The following is a 13875-nucleotide window of genomic DNA, read 5'->3' on the forward strand; positions in this document are numbered from 1 at the left end:
CTGCCGCTGATTGGCTGAGGCCGCTGGCGCGGGGGCGGGGCGCGGGACGGCCCCGGCTGCACGGACAGCCCCCGCCCCGCCGGGACACCGCAGGAGCCCGTGGGGTGCGCCGGCATAAGGCCTGGTGCTGGGGATTGTGTGTGTCTTTTTAAAGTAATTACCAGCCCCCGAGCCCCGTGCCGTGGTGTTGTGGGTCGCGTTTCCCCGCACGCCCAGCGGAGAGGGTCGCGTTCGGTGCCGGATAAAATGGCTGCCAGGGGAAGGTGCCGGCTGCACTAAAGGGGGAAGCGCTGACAGGGTGACTCCTCTGCCGCTTTATTGATTTGGAAAGCTGTTGATTTTGCGAAGGGTAAACCCCGTTGGCGGGCAGGGCCGCGGCCCGGCGGAGGCGGGAGGGGACGGAGGGAGCGCTTTCGTTTCCCGCGTTCCCTCCCTCAGTCAGCTGACGCTGATCCCCTCGGGGAGCTGAGGGGATCCTCCTCGTCGGTGAAAGCCTGTGGAAAACCGGCCCTGCCAGGGACACCTTTGCTCCTGGCTGCGGTTATATGCCCTCAGTGCAAGTGAAACACCAAGTGTTCCAAAAAGGTGAAGAATTTCGAAGGGATCAGTTGTTCCACTGCACTTAAAAGCGACGATAAATGCTCCCTTTTCCTACGTCTGCAGTAATAGATACATTCGACTATTTCAGGAAATGTTTCAACAAGTTTGTTTCTTTTTCCCAAGAATAGCCCTCTTTAGAACTTTTTAATGTAGAATTTTCTTAAAATTTTGAATCTATGCCTACTTTGTTCTCAAGCATAGAAGCATTGGTGAAGCATTATAAAAAGGACTGTTAAATGTATTTGGGGAACACACACATTTATGTACATTTATAGATATGGATATATTTATAATGTTGTTACAAGTCCCAAAGGTCAACAGAGGACGAAAGCCAGGGCAGAACTAAAGGTCTGTGAGAAACTGAATTTCCATAGGTTTTATGTCTCACTTGGGTTTACTGCATTTCTGGGGTTTTGCAACATCCATATTGGCTTGGGTGGTTCTACCCCACAGATACCCCACTGCTTCCTGAGTTTCTCTTCAATTCTCCCTCAGCCCTCCCTAAGTGATTAATGGGTACCGATGCCTTGACTGCCACGTTTGTTTCCTGCAGATATTCACAAAGCACTCAGACATCCTCCGGCATTCAAGTTGAGTAAAAAGCCTTGAGCAGTGGGAGCCATCTGACTCCAGAAACGATGGAGGGGGCTGGCACAGAGCTGCTGATCCTGCTCCTGCCAGTCTGACTCAGATGATGCTCTCTGGAGGCCAGAAGAGATGAGCTGGAGCAGGGGATGGCAGGGAAGACATGTCTGCGTCAGCGGTAGCTCAGATCTGTCTGTGCCCTGAGCACCAGCACGGTGATAGCCACAGCTCTGGAGTCCCCTTTGTGGGGAGCTGCGCAGCACTTTCTGTAAGAAAACCGGGGATGCTCTCCTGCTGCAAAGAGGAGAAGGCTACAGCTGCAGCACGCACTTGTCCCTGTTGCTAAGGTAACACATATCACACCCACGCTGGCCTAGAAGCAAAACAGCGCGCATGGGGAAATTTCATACGGCCAGCAGCCTCGCGTGGGAGAGCACTGCTCCCTCAGGTGCTGCTGCCTCCGGTACTACTGAGCTGGGTCTCACAAATCCCTCAAATATAACACTTTGCATGCAGTTTCCCAGATTGTGTTGGAGGTAGCTGTGCTATCCAGCTAGGTATGCACCTGCAAATACTTCGTTTTGTAATGCTCTGTCTTCTGCTGCTGAGAAATGTCTGCAATGCCTCTGCTTGCTGATGGTTTCAGGCAGCAGGATTGTGCAGCACAAGGCAATTTAGATGCCCACTGAAACAAAGGTTGGGCAGCTCTGCTTTTCATTCTGAACCAGCAACACAGAGCAAACCCCACTGTAATACAAGAGCTGCATGCTTTTAAACCACTTTCTAACATCACTCTTCTTTTGCCCAGCAGCATCTCTCTTCACGTAGTGCATGCATGCTGTAGAAGCTCATAGAGAAACACATCTCAGCAGCCATGAAAAGCACATCCCCAAAGCTGACTTGTGTATTAAGTCCAAGTGCTCCAAAAGTGAGAGGTAATATATTTTGAAAACTGACTGAGTCTCTCATTTTTGACTTCCAGGGCACACTTCTGGTCTTTAAATTAGGCAACTTATTTTATTACCACTCCTAGGCACTGATCTGCCATTTTATACTGGTTTACAGCTCTTTGGAGTGCCATTGATCACTCTCTGGGGTCAGCAAGTGAAGCTGTGGCAGGCAGGAATGACATACAAAAGCAAATGTACAGGAGGCAGCGCCTGCTGTGGCTGGCAGGAAACTGCTGAAGAGTGACATAAAAGCCTGAGTGCCTAAAGCAAAGGGTGTCTGTAGCTGTGATTTGTCAAACCGACTGTGAGGGCTGTTTCCCTTGGCAGGAAATGCAGTGGCTAGGCGTCCATCGGTGTTGCCAGACTCACTCGCCATAGGTACTCTGTCCTGACACAGAAACCACCCACACCCAGAGCTCACAGGGCAGCAGCGTGATGGGTGATACCTTCTTCTCCCTCAGACGTCACATAGCATTCTCAGAGGAGCCTTTTATCCCTTTCGCTTCTGATCTGGAAACCAAAGCATGCCGAGGTTAAATGAATTGACTAAGGTTGCATAATTAGCCACTGGCAGAGCTGAGAATAGACACCATCTCCATTTTTCCAGGCCTAACATCTAACTCTTAGGCCCTTCTTGGGGGCATAGGCAGGCTAGCAAAACTATACATCACAGCTCTATAGAATATGACATTTTTAGAACAGGCTCAACCCTGAACTTACTACAGTTCTAAAAAGAAAAACAACAAAAACACGGGGAAAAAATTTTAAAGGAAAAGAAAAGCAACAATATTTTTTTCTTATGAGTGCTCCTGCCTGGGTAAGAAGGTAAAAATGGAATTCAAGTGACATTTATAAATATTAATGGACTTCTAAGCTCTAGCACATTAAATAAGTTCCCAAGGGCCAAAGCCTGAATTAACTTTGAGTAATAGTTGCTGAAGACCTAGGCAAAAATAAAGCAATGCTGTGAAGAAGTGTTAACCTTTCACAGCTGTTTGGTAGGGCTAAAATGCAGTTATTTGTCCTCCATTTCAAAACAAACTATTTTAGGGAAACAGTGCTTCGTTCATTTTCCCACCCTCCCCTTCTTCACTTGCTCCCTTTCTACTCCTGTTGTGTATTTGAGTGCATTTTTTTGCATTTCCTTTCTTCACCTGCTGCTGTTATTCACCTGCTGCTGTAGCTGCTGGCATTCATCAGGCAACGTAGTGACATCAGTGACTTAGTGGGGGGTGAAAGTCCAGCCTGTGCAGGTCTCCTGCCGTGATGGTTCCTGGATGCAGATTTGTGTTTGAGGTCACTGAACACCTGCTGCAGGCCACAGCTGAGACAGCCGGGTAGAGCAACCTGGGGGCTACATGCTGCTGCCCTCCACTTACGTGAGAGCTGGAGAACTGGATCAGGTTATTGACAAGCCAAAAGGAATTACATGTCATGGTAGCTAGGCAGTGAAGATGGTGATCTGCTTTCACCTTAGGCATTTTGCTCCTTCCAAGAATGTCCTGTAATGGTGAAGCAGTATCTATCATTCCACAGAATGGTTCAGTTGAGTTACTCAGTTCTCAAGGGTTCCAGAAAGCTCTCATTTCAGGCAAGATTCACTCAGAGAGAGGGTCAATTCTTCTAAAATATTTAAGGAGAAATGTTCAGAGCTTTAAAGCTGTTTAAAGACACGACTTCCCATGCACTGCAAGTCAGAGTCCCTTTTGATGTCAGAGAGAATTAGGCTCTACCTGTCTTCAAATATCTGGCTCAGTCACCTAAAAGCATTTACAAAGCTGGCCTTAGCAGCTTTCATTAGTGGCTGGCAGGTCTCTGAGCACAGAGAACACACTGTCCCACACACTACAAGTCTTTGTTAGCAATGCACCCATTATGTTCAATTAGTCACAGCATGGAGCATATGCTGACCGTGCCTTGCACTTTGCCCATCCGTCCTGCCTGGGGGCACCTACCAGCCCAGCCCAGCCACCACTCAGGTTTTGCAGCCTGCAAGTGAAGGCCCAGGGCAAAACAGTGCCACTTCCTGCATCAAAACAACAAGATGTTTCCTGCATCACAGCCAGCAGAAAGAAGGTCTGTGCCTGCTCCCCCTCTGCACCGCAGCAGCTGTAGCCACAGTGATGCCCCCTGTGAAATCACACCCATGGGCAAGAACGGTATGTCTTGTGAGATGTCTGGAGACACCCATGCCCACTGACTGTCCAGTGCTGCAGACTGACTGGCTGCCTGCCTTCAGCCAGGATGGGCTGAGGATCAGCTGAGGCCTCCCAGACTTCCTTGACACAGCACACTCTCAGTGTGGTCTTGTGCTTTGTCCTCTCCCTCCTCCTCCTCCTTAGCCCCAACCCAGTCTGCTGCTGTCTTTCACAAAATCCATAGAAATATAATTATCATGGAGATGTCTGCCTCTGGCAGTTTTTGTCTTTGGAAATAATTATAATTGGCTGTGGCAGTTAAAAACTTATCGGTGTAGACAGATGACAGACAGTACAATCACATAAGCTTCCCTCTGAGAAAATAAAGCTAAAACCCATTTATCATCCTGGATGGAAACAAAAGGTCTTCCTTTGAAGAGCCAGGCTGTGAAAACACAAAGAGAAGACTGTTATACTCATGGATTAAATCTGTGGTAGGTAACCAAGCAAAGGCAGTCCATTTGCACCACGATGGTACTGTAGTAATTATCATATCACTGCTTTCATCTAAGGAATACCTAGATGGGGACATATCAGCCTGCTCAGAGGCAATAACTGAGGTCCCAAGAGGATAATTAAGTAATGGGAACCCACAAAAGCCTGAAGAGTGACTGCACCACATACACAGAAAAATGTAAGCATATTCCCATAGTGTTTGTAAGGACTATTTGCATGGGGATCTACTGCTGGACATGGATCACTTATTCCTGGAGTAAGCCATTAACTGCCCTCTCCCAGAGAACAAAAAAGTGTTGATTCCCAGGTATATGTCCTGGAGCCTTCATTCTTGTGTCAGCTCCCATGCCATCCCCAGAAGGAGACTGTGCCCTCTCCACTCAGCTTCCTAGCAGAGCCCAGGCAAGAACTGTGCAGCCCTTAGAATCATAGAAGAGTTTGGGTTGGAAGGGCTCTTAAAGATCTTAAAGATTGTCTAGTTCCAACTCCCACCACCCCCCCACCACGTGCAGGGACAGCTCCACTAGATCACATTGCTCAAAATCCCATCCAACCTGGCCTTCAACACTTCCAGGGATGGGGCATCCACAGCTTCTCTGGGCAACCTGTTCCAGTGTCTCACCAGCCTCACAGTGATTTCTTCTTAACATCCAATGTAAATCTCTCTTCCAGTTTAAAGCCATTCCCCCTTCACCTAATACTACCTGCCCTTGTCAGTAGTCCCTGTCCAGCTCTCTTGCAGGTCACTTTGGATACTGGGAGGCTGCTCTAAGGCCTCCCTGGAGCCTCCTTTTCTCCAGGCTGGACACCCCAAACACTTTGTCCTCCATCTTGGTTCCGCAGCTCTCAGTCTCCAACTGGGCAGGATAATCCAGCCACCTTGCCCACAATCTCTTTTTCAGTAGTCATTTTTTGTAAATTATTTTGACATCTGGCCTCTCTTTGGGCTGAATGGTTTCTAATGGCATGCAGGTTGGGTGCAGTTTAAGCAGCAAGTGGGAGGGCTTCTCTTGGTGCTAATTAAAAACAATTTATCAATTCATAAGAATTCCTGAGATGTTTTTAAGCAAATGAAAGCTGGGTGAGGAGAATGGTTGTCTTGTGGAAGTTGTTGACTACCCCGTACATGTGAACAGATGATAGCCTCAAATTCCATGAGATATGCTTGGATCTAATGGTATTTGCAAAGGCACAAAGAAAAATATTGTTAGCATGCAACCAGTTGTTGTATGGGAGAGGGACAAGAAAGGCATAGAGAGGGGGGAGGATGGGAGAGATAAAGACAGAACTGCACAAAATGTTTTCTGTAGGTCTAGTTCCCAGGATTACAGACAGTCCACCAGTAAATTCACATGCCTCACGTGGCCACATTAATGTCACAACTGTGTCCCTTGGCCAAGTGCTTGATTTCACTGACAAACTCCTCTGCCTTTGGATGAAATTGTAGATGGTTTCTTTTTTTTTCTTTTTTTTTTTTTAATAGTCTTCTTGGCTTCCAACAGCTTTGCCTGGTTATATTTCTCCTTCTAGCTAAAAAAAGAAATTAGACTGATCTATTTTGGCAGCTGTGAAATGCTTGCATATTGTGTATGTTTTCTTGATAAGCTTGCATGAAATGGAATTGGTTTTCTTTTGATGAATACACCACTTTCAGCACAATGTCCCCACAAGATTAGCAAGTGTTTAATTTTTTTAGAGACACTTTCTGTGCATGTAATGTCATGTATGCCATTTCTGTAGAGCATTATGAGTAGCACATGAAGCTGCTTGAATAGGGAAACAGAACTGAGGAATGTTTCCCCAGTGAGTGTGCAATGTGATTTGTGATGATGTGTAGTTTGCTAATCACAAAGCTTCAGTCGATGGCAAGAACTCCATGAGATTTGGGGTTTAATATTTACCTCTTTGTGGAGCCAAATTCAGGTTCTGTAGAATATTTGAACTGGATGTGCTGGGTCTGCCCTGAAAGCAGTTTGGCCCCATGTCCTGTAATGACAGTGCCCAGATGTGGATGCCTGGGGACAAGGGCAAATGTATACAATAGTTCTTACTTTCTTGCCTTCTCAGCCTCCAGTCTATTATAGCTCAGACTCCCTGAGCTCCCATTCCCTGCACATATTAGAGCCCTTAATGGAGAGAGAGAGAGGAGGTGCAACTTGCACTGAAGACAATAGATATGACACTGAAAAGCACTGTGGCTGAATGGGATTGCGCTGGCTTGTATAGTTGTCCATGAGACTCAGCCTAGCCTGTGCTTCAGTGCAATGCTATTATTAAGAATAAAATCAATGAATGACAAAGGAGATGTTCCAAGACAACAGTGAAAAGGCCAAAATTAGTATAAAAGGGTAATAATACTACACAAGATCTTTATTATTATAACAGTATGAGATAAAGTGGCTGGCATGCTGCCCTTCTTTTCCCCAATGTTTAATTTAGCCATGAAGGTCTTTCAAAATTATAATCATGAGAGTCCAGAGGAAAGTGGCCAGCAAGGAATCTATTGTGTCTTAAAAATAAAAGCTTTTGTGAGGTGGAGGTGGGATCATTTAATAATTTCTCTGACAGAGCCTCTCAAGAATAAATTCAAATGTAAGATAAACTAAGTACTGGAATAATTAGCAGAGTATTTTGGTTTTAGTCTTTATGTACTGTTTGCCTGCCTTTGTAGTGAAACTCTTGAGTACTGGTAGGACCCAGTAAGGGCTAATGGAGAATCACAGACTGGCATTGCTGGCAGCAGCTAGATCACCAGTGCAAGCTGGTTTAACTGTACACTGCCAACAGAAAATTCCCCACTGCCTTCCTTTCCTGTTTCCCATTCTGTATCCCCCCAAGGGGCTGCTGAGCCGACTGCAGGGGGTAGATGGGCAGAGGGGGCTCCCAGCAGATTAGTTTTCAGCCTGATCTGTGAGCTGTTCCTGCTCACCACACTGCTGTGCATCGGCAACTCATGAAGGAAAGTGACAGAAACGTGCAGATGAGGAAACAAAATGGGCAGCTGAATACACACAGAGCAGCTTCTAGTTAGCTCAGCTTATGCCAGCAGGAAAGCTGGAGTCCCAAGGCCGTATGTCTGCTTTTTCCCACTGGAACTGTCCGGCAGAGTGCTCCATCTCCAGACAGGCTTCATCCCAATGCCTGCCTGTACAGCTGAGCGGATCTCGGAGCTGGGGCTGCTGAGGCATTCAGAGCCTGTGTAGGCAGTCCAGGAGGCACTGCCATCTCCAGCTTGGTGGATCTCCGTGGAGCCAGGAGTCTTCCCAGGCAGACTGGCCCAGGCCCAGGGCACACAGACATATGGCTGGTCTGTGACTCTGGGGCAGGATGCCAGGGATGCAGGCAGTGCTCCAGCTGAACCCTAGCTGGAACTCTGCTACTGGTTTGTACAGCATTTTGGCCTCCTCACGTGGACATTTTTCTACCTGAATTTGGTTACACATGAATATTTTCAACTAACCTGTCATCACAAGTCTTCAGTTTGGAGTAGGGATAAAGAAGAAACAAGGATGAAATTAATTTTCTGAGTTACAAAAGGCTACTTTAGATTTAGTTTATGGCTCTCCTCAAGGAGCAAATCTGCAACAGATGCTTTTTCAACTAAGTTTCGTTTAACTATAACTGTCTTTAAACCTGCCTGAAGTGGTAATTGTGGGTTCTGCTCTTTGACAACAAATTTGAACTTGCAAACAGGAAAGAAAAGGGAAGTCCTGTTGAAAAGTATTAAACAGGAACTCTGCTGGAGGTACCATTGGTCAACTGAAAAAAATGTAAAACAGCTTTAATTTTGTTTGAAATGTCCCTATTACTTGTCAAAATCATACAAAATATGCAACATTAAATAATTAAATCATGTTTGTCTACCAATTAGCAGCAGTTAAATGCAGCTCATCTCTAAAGAGAAACAAGAAAAAAGCAGAGGGAAAACACAGTGCCCTGGAAAGGGTTACTTTAAGAATTTTCTCCCCTTCTCTTCAAGGCTGTAGCCAAACAAGGCTTGTAGCTGTTATGAGTAGGGCTTTGCTTGTACTACTGCAAGAGTTTACACTGCACTTAACTGTTTCATTGTGGCTGCAGCAAATAATGCAGTATCTCCCTGCAGAAGAGTGGGAACTGCTCCAGCTATTCACAGACAGAACTGGAAGAGCTGCTAACAAAGGAGGTTTATGTGGAACCCAGCACTGTTCCTGCATACTCAGCTCACTGGTCTCTGCCTTCCTCCTCCTCCCCCCTTCCTCTTCTTCCGTTTAGAATTTCCTTTGCTTGTGTATCTGTTTCTGAAGTGGCTTAGACTCATGTCCTCACCTAACCTTTTAACCACTCTGCTTTTTCTCCTCTCTTTACTTCCATTCATTTCTTCTTATGGCTTTTGGACACCAAAGGTAGCTGTGGTAAACAGGTTTGTTTGTTTGTTTGTTTGTTTGTTTGTTTGTGGTGTTTGTGTGTGGGCATAGGCTGGTGGGCATGTCCTGTGACTTGTGTTAGCTTATGTTAAGGCTGTAGAGAACTTTAATTTCTCATTCGTCTGTCCTCCCTACCCTCAATACCTCTTTTTTACCTCTTTCTTTAAACAAGCTGCACCTTTTTCCTATCGTGTGCTTTTCTCACTGTTAACTCTCATAGCAAATATGCTCATTCCAGTGCTTTTTTGCTTCCTTGCTGGCTTTTCTCCACAAATGTAGAAATCCCTTCTGCCCCTCTGCATCACAGAAACATGCTCCTCCACCTGCTGACTTTTCCCATGTTGCAGCCTTACCATTTCTTTTCTGGAATTGTTTCTCTGCGTGGCCATGTCCAACTGTTTCTTTGCATTCACCAGCTTTTGTCTTCCAAGGGAATTATCAGACCTACTGTGTCCTTAACCTTGCCTTTCTTCCCTCTGCATGCTGGTATTCTTGCAGATACCTGTAGAGTCTCAGCCATCTCCAAGGCAGAGGCACTGGCTGTACAGTCTGCAAGTCAGGCTGAAAGCAATACCCTTCTTTGGCTGAAACAACTTTTTGTAGAAACCCAGAGTCACTCCCTCCTGATAGGGTGACATGTATTCCTGGGAATATGATTTCTGGGTAAGAGCAAGGTGTGGCTGAGTGATATAACCGCCCTGGCTGGTCATGTGCTGGGAACCTCAAAAAACAGGAAAGCTTAAACAGTTGTTTCCTGCATGTCCTGGTAAGTATAATGCAAAACAGTCACTCAAAATAGCAATTGTCACTTGAAAAATGTGACTCATTTTGACACTCTTGGATGTTTTAGCTCTATAAACCATTTGTAGGGCTCTAATGACTCAGTGTGAAAATTTGCCTGAGCAGCTTGTGAAAGGCAGGTCAGTGCTAGAATTAGCCTGAGTCCACTGCAGCTCTTCTAGGGAGGTGGTCCTCAGTAAAAGGGGCAGCTGTATTCTAGCATAGGGTGAAAAGCACCAAGAAGTGACTTCCAGTACTAACCTGACCAGCCACTGAAAACAGATGCCTTTTTGTCTGGCTTTTGTTTTGAAATGGCCAATAAGAACAGATCAGCACTGGCACCATTGTCTGTAATAAATGTGTCTTCACGCAGTGGAAGACTGTGGTGTGTTGTAAACAATTATGGCACTGAGTTAAGCATAATCTATCACACAAGTGCCACAAAGGATACATTTGCCAAAGCATGTTTTAAAGATCAGGATCTGTATAATGGAGCTGGCACACTTAAGACATAGTGAAAAGGCAGTATCAGCATTTTCTAGGATGAAATAGAGGATGAATTGTCATAAGAAGACTTCATAACCCTTTATCGTTGTTGCATTTTCTGCATCACAGTAAAGCTTTATCTGCCGCTTGTCAGAAGGTCCCTCACACTGATAAACTGGTATTTTGTATTCAAAGTCTCTAAAAAATAAATTACACGTTTCGTCTCAAATGCAGACTTAGTTACTGTTGTGCACTGAAAGATCTTTCTGTATGCCATAGGTCTTGCTCATTGCTATATTCTTGAAGCTTTATGTTGGGGTCACTCTACTAAAATCAGGATTCGGGTATTTAGGGACACTCCACAATATGTAGGCACAGGGTAAAAATCTGGATTCTGCAGGGAATATTACAGCTTTCTAGAAGATACATTGTGTGGCCATATCTTCTTCCGTTGCTGCTTTTCTTCCACCACTGGACAGAACAACTCTTTTTCACAAATGAAAGGTTCCCTCCTCCTAGCCAAACCTTATGCTGGTAAAGGTCAAGTTAAACTGCTTTGAAACTCTGGGTATCAATACAGCTCTTTGTGGTGCAGATAAAAAGGAAGTTTTTTCCAGAAGCAGGTGGTTGACATATAAGGGGTTTTGAAAGGTGCAACATAAAAATGTCTGTCCTCCAGACAGAGATAAGTGATCCATCCAAAATTCTGAGGCTTTAGGTATAAAGGTTATTGCATGTAGAGAAGAGAGAGGTGGTGAAGAACTAAAAAAACATAGGTGAGGTAGGAAAGCCAATCCTTACTCAGAACATTTAGCCTGACCCCAAAAACTAGTCAAGAGATCAACTCTACCAGAAGAATACTTGAATTTGTGAGCAGGTTCTGTATTTTCTGCTCTTTAATTCATTCTGGGCAAAAAAGTTACTACTTGGCTTCTCCACCACTTTCTCCTCCCCCTGATTACAGCAATCAACAAGACGCTGAGTTTTGATTAGCTGCTTTTAGCAGAAGGGTGACAAACACCATGGTGTTCACCTTCTCTCGATATGTAGCTGTACTAGCAAATTCAGTCTGCCCAGCCTTCTACAGTCTCGTACAGGGTTTTCTTAAGCTCTGCAGAAGTTGAGGTTTCTCTGACAGGAAGTGGGACCAGCTTCCTGTTTCTTATCTTCTGAAACCCGCACTGGATTGGTGTCAGCAGTGGCTGCTCACAGGTGGCGCCCTGCAGAGACACACCGAGTCAGTTCCACCCAGCTTAGCAGATGCTCAGATGGACTGACCACATCCCTTATATTCAGGTCATGTTGTCAAACTTCCAATTATTTGGAGGGAAACATCATCACAGAGGAGTACACTGTGCACTTCGTAGGAATGAAGATTACCTAGAAGCAGCAAATCACTAAGTGAAGGCATGTTTTCTACATTTCTGCCAAGATAATATGGAAGAGCTTTTTAAAGGAAACTCTTTCATTCTGTCCATAAGAATTTGTTGCTTGTTTATCAATCCTGTTCACAACTGAGAGAAAACTGAACTGACTTTGAGTTATCTTCCCTAACACAGTTATCTGCAATTCCTTTTCTAGATAAGAGTTCTCACAAACCCAAACATACTAACAGGTATGTTCTTATTCAAACAGAAAAGTCAGCATACTGGACTACTTACAGAAAAAAACCTCCAAACCCGCCACACCTAGAGTATACTTTTTCTGTCCCAGGAAAAGTCTTCTCAGAACAGTATTTTTTATTCTTCATTGTCAATATTATATAGCTGAAGATGATAAAAATCTTCAAGAATGTCTTACTTGAGTTTGCAGGCACTCTACAGAAGGCTGTAATGAGAAGGTTGCTGGACAAATTAGTACAAAATTAATGAGTGACACTTTTAAGATCAGTGTTTTCATTGTTTTTACTGTTGTTAGACAGCATTTGATAAACGCAGCAGAAATCCTTCCTGCCATCATACCAGGAACTTGTGAACCTCCTGTAACAAAGGAAACACTGTTCAACAGATGCTGTCAAACCTTTTGAAACCTTCTGCACCAGTTTTTTGGCACTAGTTTCTGGAAAATTTTCACAGATAGTGTGTCTCCTTGGTTTGTTTACTGGCTTTCTTTTTTGAATACTGGTATTCTTTCTCAAATGTATTATTTGAAAGGAGCTAAAATGCTCATGGACAAGCAATGCTGAAGAAGGACAAGAACTCTCTAAAACCTTGCAAGAGCCCCTCTACCAAGATAAAATGAGAAACTTCTGCCTTAAAACTAGAGGAAGGATGTGAAACATTTTTCCATGTCCAGGGGATGCCTAGACAACACAGTTTAATTCTTTGTGTTACTATTGAATAACACTAAGGCGTCATTTGAGGTATTGTCATCCTTTAAAAACCACAGAAACAGGACAATATTTTTGAATGAACAATTGCAATTAGTGCATTATCAAGAGGAATATTACTAGAAATAATTATTCTGTCTTTCTGGCCTTAAAATATTCATGTTTGTTGATTTTTACACAGGTAGCTGAGGCATGTGAGTGGCCAGCATCTCTGCGACTTCTGGGATGGAGTATGGAGATACAGCCACTCCTATTTAGTAAGACCAGGAGTGAGAAAGAACAGAGTAAAAACTAGGCAGTAAGTGAAAGACTAGCATTATTCAAATAGTTACTTACTCTCAATAAAAAGCTCTCAACCCTGCTCATTCCAGTGCTGCGTGGGAATAATTGCGAAATGGTAGGGCTGTTACTAGGAGGCTGAAAGACAGACGTTTCCAGCAACACCAAGCCCTGGAGCAATAGCTAAGTATTAGCTAATACATGAGAAAGCCCTGGTAATGGCATTTGCTGAATGAAAAAAATACATCGAAAGGAGGAAATAGAAGATGAAAATAACCTTTGCTATTTCCAAGGCTTCTGTGGAAAGTCCCTACCTATAAGCAGTAGCCATGCAGTAAAGCCAGTGCTCATTATCTGTTTACTTTAACCTCACAGGTACTGATTAACTCTCCCTGAGTTGTACACCGAGCCTTCGCCAGGTATCACCCAACCATTTCCTAAAACGTGAATCCAGTTTATCAGCAAAGGGAAAGCAGTGAGGCTGCAGGAAGCAGGCCAGGGTTTTCACAGGCGTGTTGTTCCGCTGCTGGTCCCAGCCACGGGAGAGGCCAGCGTGTGCCCGGGCAGGGCTGTGCGCATGCACGTGCAGCTGCCTTGAGGGGCACACTGCAGCATTGACATCCCCGAGTGGCACACGGCCAGTGTGGCAGCACAGCATCAACCAACTCCTTCTTTTTTTAATTAACATTTGTCAAGCTTGGAGAGAAGCCCAGGCTGCAAAATTTGGATGCAAAATTCAACGAGCACAGAAGCTGGAAATGTTCACACACAGGCTCTCCATTTATGCCGGGTCTTTTTTATAGGTCATG

General features: G+C 44.8%; 1 long non-coding RNA gene across 5 annotated transcripts; it reads left to right on the forward strand.

Annotated features, from left to right (window-relative positions):
* Nucleotides 1–30: 30 nt before the first annotated feature.
* Nucleotides 31–13620, forward strand: LOC146445369 (uncharacterized). Of its 5 annotated transcripts, none has more exons than XR_014854773.1 (4): nucleotides 31–585; nucleotides 1154–1742; nucleotides 1997–2120; nucleotides 12969–13620. It is a non-coding gene; the product is annotated as an uncharacterized LOC146445369 (long non-coding RNA). The 5 variants fall into 5 exon arrangements; XR_014854774.1 differs by having other exon boundaries at nucleotides 1154–1532; nucleotides 1994–2120; XR_014854771.1 differs by having other exon boundaries at nucleotides 1154–1532.
* The last annotated feature ends 255 nt before the right edge of the window (nucleotides 13621–13875 follow it).

The sequence above is a fragment of the Lichenostomus cassidix genome, chromosome 1 (assembly GCF_008360975.1).
Source record: "Lichenostomus cassidix isolate B80296 chromosome 1, HeHo_3.0, whole genome shotgun sequence".
In the NCBI taxonomy this organism is placed as follows: domain Eukaryota; kingdom Metazoa; phylum Chordata; class Aves; order Passeriformes; family Meliphagidae; genus Lichenostomus; species Lichenostomus cassidix.